This window comes from Chrysemys picta, chromosome 10 (assembly GCF_011386835.1).
Source record: "Chrysemys picta bellii isolate R12L10 chromosome 10, ASM1138683v2, whole genome shotgun sequence".
NCBI lineage: Eukaryota > Metazoa > Chordata > Testudines > Emydidae > Chrysemys > Chrysemys picta.
Window position 1 is genome coordinate 32895565 of NC_088800.1, and position 14101 is coordinate 32909665.

Consider the following 14101-nt stretch of genomic DNA (forward strand, 5'->3'; position numbering starts at 1 on the left):
GGCACCTGGCGCAAGTGCCGCATGATACGGAGCTGGCGCATCACATTGGCCGTGACGTCCTCCTGCTGCAAGGGAATGAGAACCTGTCTGAGACTCAGACGCCTCCGAGGAATCAGGGGGGATTAACGGCCCCTGGAACCAGCAGCATTTCCACCCAGCCTCTGCCCACCTCTGAGGGATGGATTTCCCCTCCTGACCCCCAGGATGGAGTCTTGTTGTCCTTCCTAGTGACCTCCAGTGGCAACCCCCTTCCTTGTACGGGGAGCTCCTGCCACTTCCCCCTCAGTGCCCCTGACAGCTGTTCCACCTCCAATCCACAGCTCAAGTTCTCAGACCCCTCTCCTCCAGCCCCATGCAGGTTGGGTAGGGAGGGGACTGTAGCGGGGGGGGGGGGGGCAGGAGGGATTCTGGCAGCAGTGAAGTGGGATGTGGGGAGGTTGAGACCTTTCCCCAAGTCACCCCAGCCAGTAATGCTGAAGCCGCAGGATGGCAGCCCTGGTGAATGGGACGGATCGGCAGCCCCTGCTGACTAGGGTTACCATACGTCCGTTTTTTCCCGGACATGTCCTGCTTTTCGGCAATCAAACCCCCGTCCGGGGGGAATTGCCGAAAAGCCAAACATGTCCGGGAAAATGCTGGCCGGGTACTTCCTCTCCCGCGGCTGCTCTGCTCCGCTCCTCCCCTCTCAGACTTTAAGAGCCGAGCTGCCCGAGCCAGCGCTACTTGCTTCGGGCAGCACCCCCCCTTCCTCCAGACCCCGAGCCGCCGGCCAGGCACTTCCCTTCCCGGGCTCCAGCTGAGCTGCTCCGCTCCTCCCCTCTCAGACTTTAAGAGCCGAGCTGCACGAGCCAGCGCTACCGGGTGAGCGCTTCCCCTCCCGTGCTCCAGCTGCGCTGGGGAAGTGCCGGCCGGGGGCGCAGGGTCTGGGGGCTGCACGGCAAACCGTGAAGCCGGTAGCGCTGTGGCAGCCCTCTCCCCATGGCTGGGAGTGGGAGGGAGGAGGGGGCGGAGTTAGGGCGGGGAAGGAGCGGAGTTGGGGCGGGGCTAGGGGTGGGAAAATGGGCGGGGCCAGGGCCCGTGGAGGGTCCTCTTTTTTTATTTATTAGACATGGTAACCCTACTGCTGACTGAATCCTCCTGTTCTCTCCAGAACGGGTCCAGCCTTGCCAGCAGCAGGGCAAGCGTCCCCTGCCCATGTGCCTCAGCCCTGCCTGGTCAGACGCCATCACCCGTCAGTCCTTGGCCTCCCAGGCTGCCAGTGATGGGAGCAACTCTGGGTGGTGGCTCGGGTGACACAGACACCAGACCACTAGGAATTGGGTGCGGCCCTGTGGGACAGGAGAGTCTCGCAGAGGGCACTTGGGGGACTCTCCTGCCCTTCCCAAGAGCGATAGCACCCTGTCCTAAGAACATAAGTCTGGGATGAGGCAAAGCTTGTCATTAATTAGCCTGGCTAAAGAGCTGGCTGGAGCTGCTCCGGGGACAAGCTGGCTCGCTCCTGCTCATGGAGGTGAATTCATCTCCCTTCCCAGGAGCACCTGCTCTCCCTTTCATTCCCCACCAGGCTTCTTGTGCCAGGCCAGCGAATGGCCACAGGATGGGAATGAGGCCTGGGCCGCGCCCCAATCTCCTGAGTCTAATGCAGCTGCTCACCTTGTCCCCCATCAGCTGCTGGGTTTCCCCCAGGAGGGAGTAGGTGACAGGGAGAGAGACACACACACACACATTTGTCCTTCTGGTTGCAGGGCTTGTGTCCTTCCAATCCCATTGGTGGCTGCACAGTGGGCAGAGTCCTCGCTGCGTGCCCGGCCCAACAGAATTGCAGGGCGTGGTGTGGAACACAGAAAGAGATAGAGAGACTCATCCTCCAGCCGGGGTCAATCTGAGAGAAATTGGCTGGGGTCCCAGTCTCACTCTTCTAGCGGGTGCCATTTCCCAGCTGGGTTCCTTACTCCTCTGGTGCAGCAGCAGCTGGTAGAGCCGGTAAACCCCCTCCCTGGCCTGCCGGCTGATGTCCTTGGCTGGGTCACTGACGGACAGAGCTAGCTGTGCCATGTGGTGACCCATCCTGGGGAATTCCGCTGAGTTCTAATGGACAGGAGAGGGAGAGGGGACTCCATCAGCATTTTCCTGTCAGCTCCCAGTCCCCCCCGGGCCAGGACTCTCCTTCCCCTCAGCCCCTCTGCAGGGCCCTCCATGAGGACTTGCTTCCCCAGCTGCTCCAGGATGACAGGGAGGCATGAACCTGGAGCACAGTCCCCTTAAAAGCCCAGAGTCACCACTTAACTAGGACAAGAAGAACTTGACTCAAGCCAGGCTCACTCTCTGCTCTGACTCTGCCTCCCCAAGAGGAACACTCCTAACCCACAGCCCCTGCAGCAGCAGATCCTACAGCCCGTCGGAGCCAGATCACCTACGCCTGGAGTCAGGAAGCTGGGGTCAGAGGTCACTTACGTCAAACTCAGGGAGGGTGATGGTGAATCTGAGCAGGGCAGTGCTGCTCTTAACGGCCCTGGCTCTCTCTCGCGGCACCGTGGACACGATCTAGTAGTTAATGTGCTGTGGGGAAAGGAGGCATTGCACTGACTGCCCTGACCAAGGATGCCCACTTGGGGCCCGGCTAGGAGGACAGACTGGAAAATGGATCTAAGAGTGAAGGTAAAATTGTCCCCACCTCTCTCATCGGGCTCACCTCCAAGATGTACTGGAGCCTGTCGGTGTCTGGGGACTCTGCCAGCAGGTTCCCCAGCATGGCATCCAGGAGGTCTGGCAAGACCCTAGGCAGATCCTGAAAGCAAGGGAGAGCCATGGGTCAGAGTTAGGGAAAGTGGGGCTACACCTGCCACAGGATGGGAAGTGGGGTCTCTGGGAAACACTGGTGAGACCCCCAAACACATATCCTGGCCTCTCTCATTCACATCCCACTGCAGGCAATTAGCAAGGACTCATGGCAGGATGACAGCTGGCTCTTCAATCCATGACTTTAGCATGATCTACCTGCACTTGGGTGGTGTCCTTCTCCATGCCCAGGGTGAAGACGGCGTGCAGGGCAGCTCGGAGGAGGTGGGTCTCCAGCTCTGGCTCCACGGCAGGTGTCATAGTGCTGGCAAGAGAGAGGAGCCGGTATTAGACTGTGCAGTGCGGGGATGGGACTGGCACCAACACGCAGGTGAAACTGCAGGGAAATAGGCACAGGCTGGCGAGAATGGAAACTGAGGCACCGAGCCAGGGAATGACAAGGCCAAGGTTTCTCAGACAGACAGTGGCAGGGCAGGAATAGCCCCTGTTCCCTGGACCCTGCTGCCCCTCCTGTATCTGATCCTGGGAGTGAGCCTCTCCCCAAAGCCGTTGCAATGTTACTGGAGTGAAAAGAACAGCCCAGCCAGGAGAGAGTGACCCTTCCCCGCACCTCTGCCAGAGGAGCCACCCTTGGGCGGTGACCTGGGAGTGGGAGGGGCAGTGACTCCCAGCCCTGCGCCTGAGTTTCCTATTGACCTGTGGGACTTTGGGTAAGTTGCTCCCCGCTCTAGGCTCTGTCCCCAGCAGTCAAATGGGGATTTCATACTTTCCCACTATTGGAAAGTGCTGGGAGAATCCCCCAGCAAAAGCTGCTCTGACAGTGCTAAGCAGCATCTGACCATTAGAGGTCGGAGCGCACTGCCCAGGAGAAGGAGTGTTTGGTTCTGGGCTGTTGGAGTACGGGCTTGCAACCATCTGTGCACACATATTATACTAATTGCATCTAGACCACATCTCCCTAGTTTGTTTGTGAGAATGTCCTTATTAACACCAAGATGGATCACATCTACTGTTTACTTCACTAGGCCCGTAACCCTGCCAAAGAAGGAGCTAGGATTGGTTTGGAATGATTTGTTCTTGACAAGTCCATGCTCACTAGTCCTAAGAACCAAATTGTCCTGTAGGTGCTGACAAACTGATTGTTTAATAAGGGGTTCCAGTATCTTTCCAGGTATGTTAATGGATGGGAAGACGTTCTTTTTCAGGGATCTCTGACGAGAACTGGGGCACAGCACTTAGTTTGTTGAGGCCATAAAATGGAGACAGGCACCTCTTCTCTTCTCCCAGCACCCCAGATACCTAAAAGGGTGGGACTCACATCCCTCAATGGGCTTAAAAAAGACAATGGTTACAATGTGGCCCCAACCATTTCTGGTTTCTGCAGACTAGATGTTTTAGCAAAGTTTAGAATTCCTTGGTGCTCAACACCGTGAAACTCCCCTTTCTCCTTCACAAAGGGCTTTAACGCCCCTTATCTCACCCAGGCTCTCGACTGCCCAAAGTTGGAGAATTGTCCCTGTTCCCACTGCAGAGCACCCCCCACGACACACACACAGAGTCCTCCTGGTGGTGGGAGGGGAACAGAGGAAAGGACAGAAGACTTAAGAGATGAAGAGAAAGGAGGAAGGGATGGAGGAAAAGGTAAAACAAAAAGAACAAACCCTAATGTCCCCAGTGATTCTAAGGGACAAAATCCCAGGTGAGGAATAAAATTCGACCACCTTAAGCTAGTGTTTTCCATGCCTAGAATTCAGCTGGCGCCAGATGCATCAGACTGAACAGGTTCCAAACCTCTCGGAGGCTCTTACCTTCTAAACAGGGACGTCTGTTTTCTAGTAAAATCAGGAAAAAGAAAAGAGAAAACTCAAAAGAGGTTCCTCCTGGCGCTCATGTACATGAACCTAAATACTCTCTCAGTCCTCAAAGAGAGACCTCGAGAAGGAGACTTGCTGAAGCAAAGCTACAGGGGACTCTGAGGTTTCCCTGGCCCTGCGCCCCTGTCCTGCCTGGCTGATGTCAGCATCTCTCTGTGAGATCACCACCTCCCCAGCACCTTTGACCAATAGGCTGAGGTCCTGCAAAAGGCCTTTGTGATGTCACTGCCACACCCACTCCTCCCCTGCAGTGTTAATGTCCTGCCACAGGGCAGACACTTTGGAGGTTTGAGCTACACAAAGAGGAGATACTTAGATCTCAAAAATTAGATAAGATGTTTCAGTCTGAGCTAAGTAGGTGCTGCTTTTAACAATTGCAACATAATAAAATACAAATAAAATAGACTATTTCAGCCATTCTATTATGTCCTAATCTGATCTGAGTAAACAGGATAGGACACCTCATCTTATGCACTGCTCCTAGTGACACTCTCCAATAGATCCCCATTCTCCACCTGCCGGGAGGTAAATAGGGCGGATTGTTATCCCTACTTGAAAGAGGGAGAAGCTGAGGCTGAGAAAGGAGAATTGACTTGTCTTAGGTCACACAGCCAGTCCGTGGCAGAGTTGGGAATAGGACCCAAGAGCCCTGATTTTCAAACTAACCATCGGATCTTGAATTTCAGACATTGAATGACCTGAATAAAGTGCTCTCAAGTGAGTTCCAGACCAGCAAGAGTTCATAGTAATTATTCAGCAAGTATTTTAGGAGAACTGGAATGTTAGAGAAAATAATGAACTGCAGAGACGCAGCAAAATTTGTCGAACATATGACTGGTTATGACTATTTACTTGGTCTTAAAAGAAAACAACAGGGACCTGAGTCTCCTCCCTGTCAATAACCCCCTGCTCAGCCAATCAGGGTAGAGACCGAGGGGCGGGAGGATGAGGGTTCTCACCAGAGAGCCCAAAGGATGGCCCAGGTCACCGCTGGGGATCACTGTCTGAGCACTATTTCAGCCCCACATTTTTCGGTGGACCTCCCACAATGGGAGTTGTAGAGCAACCCCCATGACACACACACACCCCTCCTGGTGGTGGGAGGGGAACAGGGAAAGGACAAAAGAAGTAAGAGATGAAAAGAAAGGAGGGAGGGATAGAGGAAAAGGTAAAAGAAAAAGGACAAACCTTAATGTCCCCAGAGATTCTAAGGGACAAAATCCCAGGTGGGGAATAAAATTTGGCCACCTTAAGCTAGTGTTTTCCATGCCTAAAATTCAGCTGGAGCCAGATGCAGCAGACTGAACAGGTTCCAAACCTCTCGGAGGCTCTTACCTTCTAAACAGGGACGTCAGATTTCTAATGAAATCAGGAAAAAGAAAGGAGAAAACTCAAAAGAGGTTCCTCCTGGTGCTCACATACACGAACCCAAATACTCTCTCAGACCTCAAAGAGAGATCTCGAGAGGAGACTTGCTGAAGCAAAGCCACAGGGGTCTCTGAGGTTTCCTTGGCCCTGCGCCCCTGTCCTGCCTGGCTGATGTCAGCATCCCTCTGTGAGGTCACCACCTCCCCTGCACCTTTGGCCAATAGGCCGAGGTCCTGCAAAAGGCCTTTGTGATGTCACTGCCACACCCACCCCTCCCCTGCAGTGTTAATGTCCTGCCACAGGGCAGACACTTTGGAGGTTTGAGCTACTCTCTGGGGATCACCCCGCTCAATGAGTGTTCATTCTAGGAAGCAAGCCGGCTAGACAGTAAAACATCACAAGCTGCTCCCAATGCTACACTCGGTTTCTCAGAAATGAGTAGACTTTATGGCCAGAAGAGACAGTTAGAGCATCTAATCTGACCCCCTGCATATCACAGGCCTCCTGTCTATCACAATAGCTACTTTTGGGGCAAACACATTCCGGAAAGGCATCTAGTCTTTATTAATGACATCAAGAGATGGAGAATCCACCACTTTCCTTGGTAGCTTCTTCCTGTGTTCAATCATCCTCGCTGTTGAATATTTGTGCCTTATTTGTCATAGGAATTTGTCTCTTTTCACCTTCCAGCCATTGGGTCTTGTTCTGCCTTTCTCTGCTAGACTAGAGAGCCCTTTAATCCCCAGTATTTTCTCTCCATTAAGGCACATCAACACTTCAATGAAGTCCCCTTCAATCTTCTTTTGATAAGCTAAACAGGTTGAGCTCTTTCAATAGCTCACTAGAAGGCATTTTTCTCCAGCCCTCAGAACATTTGGTGGCTCTTTGCTGCCCCAGCTCCAATTTCTAGGACCATCTTTTTCAAAGGAGGACACCAACACTGGAGGCAGTATTCCAATAGCAGTCTCACTGCTGCTGTGTCACCTCCCTATCCTACTCACGGCTCTGCTCCTTCGTCTAATGATGGCTTTAGCCCTGTTCACCACAGCATCACACTGGGAGCTCATGTTGAGTGGCTTCTCCACTCTGGCCCCTAAATCCTTTTCAGAGTCACTGCTTTCCTGGATACACGTCCCCATTCTGGAGGTGTGGCCGGCGTGCCTTGTTGCCACGCATAGGACCTTGCATTGGGCTCTGCTCAAACTTGTTTTCTTTGAATGGGTCCAGCTGGCCGAATGAGCCAGATCGCTCTGTATCACTGCCCTCTCCCCATCAGGAATTACCACTCTGCCTGTATTTTGTCACCCCCCAATCTTATCCGCAGTGATTGTATGTTTTCTCCCAATTCATTGATAACAATTATTTTAAAAAATTAGTCCTTGAGAGCTTCTTCAGACCCTTAGTACCCAGGACCTGCTCCCCACATCACAGTGAGAAATGCTGTCCAGCCCTGCTGGTACATAGGGGATAAGCACAGAACAAACGTACCTTTAGGAGCTGTGTTGTCCATAGGCTCTGAACAACATGTGGGGGTCAGCAGATTACAAACGCACGACAGACCTGTAGTGTAGACAGGTCCCAACTGTGTCTCGGTTTCCCACCCTGTAAAATGGGGAGAACAAACAAAACCTTGATTAGCTCCATTTGATAGCTGGGGAAACCGAGGCACCCAGCGGTGCAGAGACTCGCTCATGGTCCCAAAGCCAGGAATAGAAAACAGTAGATCTGATAGCCAGGCCTGGGACCTAACCCTGGTTTTCCTGGCCTTGCTGCTCTAAGTTTAGTCACAGCCTCCATGTCTTTTCCCCCGTGTCCCTTAACCCCACGTCACTGCAGAAGAGAGATTTTCTGGTAGCCAGCTGGCCCTCCTGCATGTGGATGTCGTTCCAAAAGACATGCTCTGGCTCAGTCCCATGCTATGGTTGGCTGAAGGAACCACTTGGTCACATTCTAGGCCCTGAGTTATACAGGAGGGGCGACTAGATGCACATAATGGTCCTTTCTGACCTGAACCTCTATCAATCGCTACATTTTCTGCTGCTAGGAAGAGAACTCTGGACCTATTTTCTCTCATTCACTTTCAGTCGGAATAATTTCAATCCAGGCCAAAGGATTTCCTCTTCCATTGTGTCTTCAGCACCTTTGCGAGCAACCAGTTACTGTTACCCACAGGTTTCCAGTTTCAACCTGTCCCAGGGTGAGATGGCCAGGAAAGGGGTTGGAGCTCAACTGCACCTGGCCCAGGTGATGCAGCTCCCTAGGGTGAAGGGAATAAGTGTGGGGGTCACGTGACAAGACGCAGCCTGTGATTAGGACCCAGGCCTGCTGAGAGATAGAAGGGCAGCCTGTGCTCAGCCAGGAGAGAGACCCCAAGGGAAGCAGGCATGGGAGGGGCTTGGAGAGTCCTTTAAAGGTCAGGGACAAGCTGGGAAGGGGCCAGGTTGAGCACTAAGGACCAGGCCCTAGGAGGGAAAGACAGGGCAGTTTAGGAGATGGGGCAGATAGTCCAGTTGGTTTCGGCTCCCAGGACCAGACACCCAGAGGTGAAGGTGATTGTCGGGGCTTCTGTCCTTCTTCCCCAGTGTAGATTTGATAGTGGAGAAGACTGATGCCGTAAGGGGGAAGTGAGTTACCCCAAGGTCACCCAGTGAGTTTATATCACGAATGCATACTCGGAAGGATCCAATAGAAACATGGATTTTCCAGTCTCTTCTTTCTAGGAGTCCCCAGGGCTAAGGTAAAACCCCTGCTGCCCCTCCCCATTCTGCTCACCTCCAAGATGTGCTGGAGTTTGTCTGTGCTGGGGGGTGCTGTCAGCAGGATCGAGAGCTTGTCATCCATGTTCTCGGCGCAGGCCTTGCTCAGAGCCTGCCAGCGGAGGGAGACCAGGGGTCAGGAGCCTGCATTAGCACCCGTGTGCCATTGATCAGGAGCTGGCTGAGGTAAGTGCCGCCTGGCTGGAGCTCGCACCCAGAAACCCTGCCCCAGGTTGGAACCCCCTCCCACACCCAAATTCCCTCCCAGACCTCACACCCGGCACCCCAACCCCCTGCCCCAGGTCGGAATCCCCTCCTGTACCCTAATCCCTCCCAGACCCCACACCCCCACCCGTAGGGTTACCATACGTCCGAATTTTCCCGGACATGTCCGGCTTTTGGGGGCTCAAATCCCCGTCCGGGGGGAAATCCCCAAAAGCCGGGCATGTCCGGGAAAATCAGGAGGTCAGCCGGCCCGCGGGGAGCCGGGCCGGCCGGGCCGGCGGGGAGCCGGGTCGGCCGGGCCGGCGGGGAGCCGGGCCGGCGGGGAGCCGGGTCGGCCGGGCCGGCGGGGAGCCGGGTCGGCCGGGCCCGCGGGCAGCCGGGCCGGCGGGGCCCGCGGGGAGCTGGGTCGGCCGGGCCCGCGGGGAGCCGGGCCGGCGGGGAGCCGGGTCCGCCAGGCCCGCGGGGAGCCGGGTCAGCCGGGCCCGCGGGGAGCCGGTCAGCTGGGCCGGCGGGGAGCCGGGCCCGCGGGGGGCCGGGAGCCGGGGGGGTGCGCCGGGCCGCCGGGGGCCGGCAGTGCTGGGCGGGCCGGGGGTGGTCGGCCGGGGCCGGCACCCCAGGGCCCGAGCTGACCCAGGCTGGAAACGCCGGGGGGCCAGCCTGGGCCGCGCCTCCTCCCCCCACACCCTCCCTTACCTGCTTCAGGCTTCCCGCGAATCAAATATTCGCGGGAAGCAGGGGAGGGGGCGGAGACTTTGGGGAGGGGGCGGGGTTGGGCGGGGCTGGGGGCGGGGCTGGGGGCGGGGCCGTGGAGTGTCCTCCATTTGGAGGCACAAAATATGGTAACCCTATATTTCAGTGTATAGTATATAAAGCAGTAGAAACAAGTCAATGTCTGTATGAAATTTTAGTTTGTACTGACTTGACTAGTGCTTTTATATAGCCTGTTGTAAAACTAGGCAAATATCTAGATGAGTTGAAGAGATATGCATATTCCTGGTTGAGAACCACTGGTATAAGGCAGCTGAGTGAACCTGTTATTTCATTCATTAGAAAGGACATGGTGTAAGACATTTATTTTTGTCCTTGCCCTGGAATTGCAACTTAATGTCTGCCTGTTTCTTTGCTCTTGTCCATTTCCATTCTTCACCTAGCCCAGGGGTCGGCAATGTTCGGCACGCGGCTCGCCAGGGTAAGCACCCTAGCTGGCCGGGCCAGTTTATTTACCTTCTGAAGCGGCAGGTTTGGCTGATCGCGGCCCCCACTGGTTTGCCATCCTGGGCCAATGGGAGCGGTGGGAAGCCGCGGCCAGCACATCCCTCAGCCCACGCCGCTTCCCACCACCCCCATTGCCCCGGGACGGCGAACCACGGCCAGTGAGGGCCGCGATCGGCCAAACCTGCCGCGTTAGCAGGTAAATAAACTGGCCCAGCCCGCTAGGGTGCTTACCCTGGCGAGCCGCGTGCCGAACATTGCCGACCCCTGACCTAGCCCCTTTGCTCCATCCAAGTGGTATGATAACTCTTCTTCCTAATCATTACAATATATTTCCACAAAGCCTATTAACTCCACTTACCATGGTGAGGAAGACTTTACAACACATTACATTTTTAAATAAGTAAAAAAAAAAAACTTTCCAATCTCCACATCTGGATCAGCTTCCTTTTGTTGCATCCCACATAACATTCCATTACCAAAACTTTTCTGTCAAAACCGTTTTGTCAGATAACTGTTTTTGACCAAATTTGTTCAACAGAAGTATCTTGTTTTCAAGGGAAGTTTCAATTTGTCATGAAAAAACTGAATGCCCAACAACAAATATTTTGATTTGGAAATGCCACAGCAGTGCCTCATGGGAGTTGTAGTTTGGTTTCCTCATGTCCCCATTATCTTCTATGGGTCAGATCCCCCAGTTGGACTGGTTATCCCATGATACACTGCTTCCTCTCACCAAGATGAGAGACCATAGTGCATCTTGGGAGATACAAACCAACCAGGAATCCCAGCATGTAGAAGACCAAGGGGAATATGAAGTGCCTCAAGTAGTTCACAGGAGGCACTGCGGCAGCATTTCCAAATTGAACTATTTTGGCTCTCAGCTGAAATATTACAGTTTACAGCCAAAATACTTCCATTTTTTGCCAAAAAGTTGAAATTTTCTGCAAGAAAAAAATCCTATTAGTTCTTATCCCATGTTCATTGTCAGTTTAGCTTGTGAACTCCTTACAACAGTGACCTTGCTTCTTTATTTGCTCGTATGGTGTTCTTAGCACACTGGGCAATAAATAAGTAACAAACCAACCAAAACTGCAGCTTTAGAATATGCAAACACGCAAGCAGTCTTTCAATTTGGACACTGAGCCTTTCCTGCTAACTGCCATCTTATGGATGAGAGGAAAATTAAGATCCCTAGTCTTTTTAATGCAAATTAAAAAAAAATGAAATCCTAATTTGAATATTTACATGGAAGTTAAGTGGTGCATAGGCCCTGAGTGTGCCCCTTCTTCTCAGAGGTGAATTTCACCCTACATGTGTATTTGGTATTACTAGTTATAATGACCTTCAAGTTTTTGGTGGTTTTGTTCACTTTCGGATGCCAACACTGCAATTAAACACCCATAAGTGGCCTGTGTCAACTGACTTGGGCTTGTGGGGTTTGGGCTATGGGGATGTTTAATTGCAGTGTAGACATTTGGGCTTGGGCTGGAGCCCAGGGTCTAGAACCCCACATCGGGGGAGGCCTCAGAGCCCGAACATCTACACAGCAATGTTTAGACCCACAGTCCGAGCCCCATGATCCCAAGTCAGCTGACCCAGGCCGGGGCAGCCGTGCTGCAGGTCTCTCATTCCAGTGTAGCTGTAAAACCAGTGTATCCGCTTTCTTCCTATCCAAGCACACTCCTAACAGCAGCAAAGAGAATACCACCGGTTTTCTGTACTGTGCTTCTCTTTTATATTAATCAAGTAAAACTAATTATATATATAGCTGGATTGTGTGATGGTGCTCTTTCAGGGCTGGCAGATCTATTATGAAGACATACTGGAATATTTATAAGAGTAGATTTAGCTTTATATTAAAATCAAAAACTTGGTAACTTTGTGAGCAGTTTATTTTAATATTACATATATATATATATGCTACCCTCAAAAGTATTATTTGAAGTGGTTTACCAACTCTCTCAGTTTTTATTGTGAGTTGTGTGATATTTGGAGTCTCTCGAAGCCCCAGCTACTGGAGTCCTGTAATTATGAGAGAATCTCAGCTTTCATCTAAAAGAAAAGTTTCTAGGCCTTCTGTCCTGGAGAAAGCTTGACAATTTGAACCCTAAACCTGAAATAGCAGAGGCAAATAAACAAACCCATTTCTTTTTAAATCACATGATTTAAGCCAATCATGATTTTGTGGGGCTTAACTCATTATTTTTGAACATTTTGAACTGGTTGATTATTTTTTTCATTGCATGTTATAGTTTATGGATCTAGGGTCTACAATCTACAAGTCAGGCACATTTCAGGCAAACTCAGACAGTCACGTTTGCTGCTGAGGCTAGGCTATCAGATATTCAAGGTTTGATTATGATTGAGTACTAAAAGGTAATTTAACTTCATTACTTTCAAGTTCAAGCAACTCCCACTTGTTTTTTAAGTATAAAATTACCCACCACTCCCGAGAAAAGTTGGGTGAAAGATATTTAAATCACAAGCTTGTTTGTTTTATTAATTTTGTGATGCTTTTATAATTTCAATCCAGGTTCAAATGTTTAATGGCATTCAGATTTTAAAAGAAGGAAAGCGAAAAGACATTTGTACCATTCCTCAATACAATTAAATTTATAATTATAACTAAATACCCCTGTATTATAAACCACCATTGTTTGATCGCAGCTTATTCAAATAATTCAGTACAACCAGATACCAAACATTCTGTCTCATAGTAGGGTATCATTAAGGTATATGCACCATGAAGACAAAAATTGAAAGGCTCTTCCTATCTGTTTCCTGTGTATGATTTTTCAAGCTAGTCATATATCTGCATGTTTCTGAAAGTCAGTCATTTATTGGGTAAAAACATTCACAATCTAATGTGAAGAATATCAGTGAAGAACTATAACTGATGTCTTTGGAGTTTGTGCTCCTTTAGTTCCTTTCCTCATTAGTTTTTATGCTTTTAAGTTCCTTTTCTCAGTAATAATTGCATACATCATTTGTAATTAATGAACTATGTTAACCAGGCTTGTAACTAACAGCATTCCTAGGAAGGTTTACCATTTGCTGTTCCATTTTGAAAGCAATTAACATACGGGCCCTGATTCAGGACTGCATTCTGAGCTCTTGATACCACTCCTCTTGGAAGGCAGGAACCAAGAACATTCCTAGTGCAGATGCATTTTCCTGGTGTAGGGCTACGGTAATAGTCCTGTGCGGGTCACCACCACCGCCCAGTTTTACTGAGGAGGAAAGGGTATGTGACTGGAGTGCTCTGCATTTCAATTATCCTGGACTGCTGGATGATCCACTGGGGACTGTTGCAGTTTGCGGGCAAGGTGTACAGCAGTATAACCTCTGCAGCTTGAGAGGTGCATAGCTCAGATTAAGCCATCTTGGCCCTGCCCTTCTGAGTTGTAGAACAGAGTTAAGATCATAGACTACTAGCACTTTTCCCCATAAAACCACAGTTTAGTACCTACTGAGCCAAAACCTGTTAAATTTGGCTGAGTAAAATTAAGCCTGCTTTGTTTAGTGGAAAAAAACCACAAAAGCTTTATTTAGATTGCCTATAAAAGCTTAAACATGAATATTTAATTCAGAATGTTCTCTACATTCACTTTCAAAAACATTATCACTAATGCATTTAGCAATTTTATCTCAAAGAGAATAAGACTACAAATGCATCTCTCCTTCTATTCATTCTGATCAATTGCACCAAAATCAAATATTTTTTAAAATATATAAAACATGTAAATATAACAATTGTAATGGGTTGAAGGTTTTTTTAATTGTAAAGAGAACTCCCATAAATGATATTTTCTGATGGATTAAATAAATTAATGCATTTTTCTCAGAGTACTTTTGGAATTAATA

At 50.6% G+C, this 14101-nt stretch overlaps 1 long non-coding RNA gene across 2 annotated transcripts; it reads right to left on the reverse strand.

Annotated features, from left to right (window-relative positions):
- Positions 1 to 481: 481 nt before the first annotated feature.
- On the reverse strand, positions 482 to 8849 carry LOC135973742 (uncharacterized). 2 transcript variants are annotated; one of them, XR_010590750.1, is made up of 4 exons: positions 7530 to 8843; positions 2998 to 3103; positions 2455 to 2788; positions 486 to 2088 (listed from the first exon to the last, which is right to left on the reverse strand). It is a non-coding gene; the product is annotated as an uncharacterized LOC135973742 (long non-coding RNA). The 2 variants fall into 2 exon arrangements; XR_010590749.1 differs by having other exon boundaries at positions 482 to 2088; positions 2455 to 3103; positions 7530 to 8849.
- Between the last annotated feature and the right edge of the window lie 5252 nt (positions 8850 to 14101).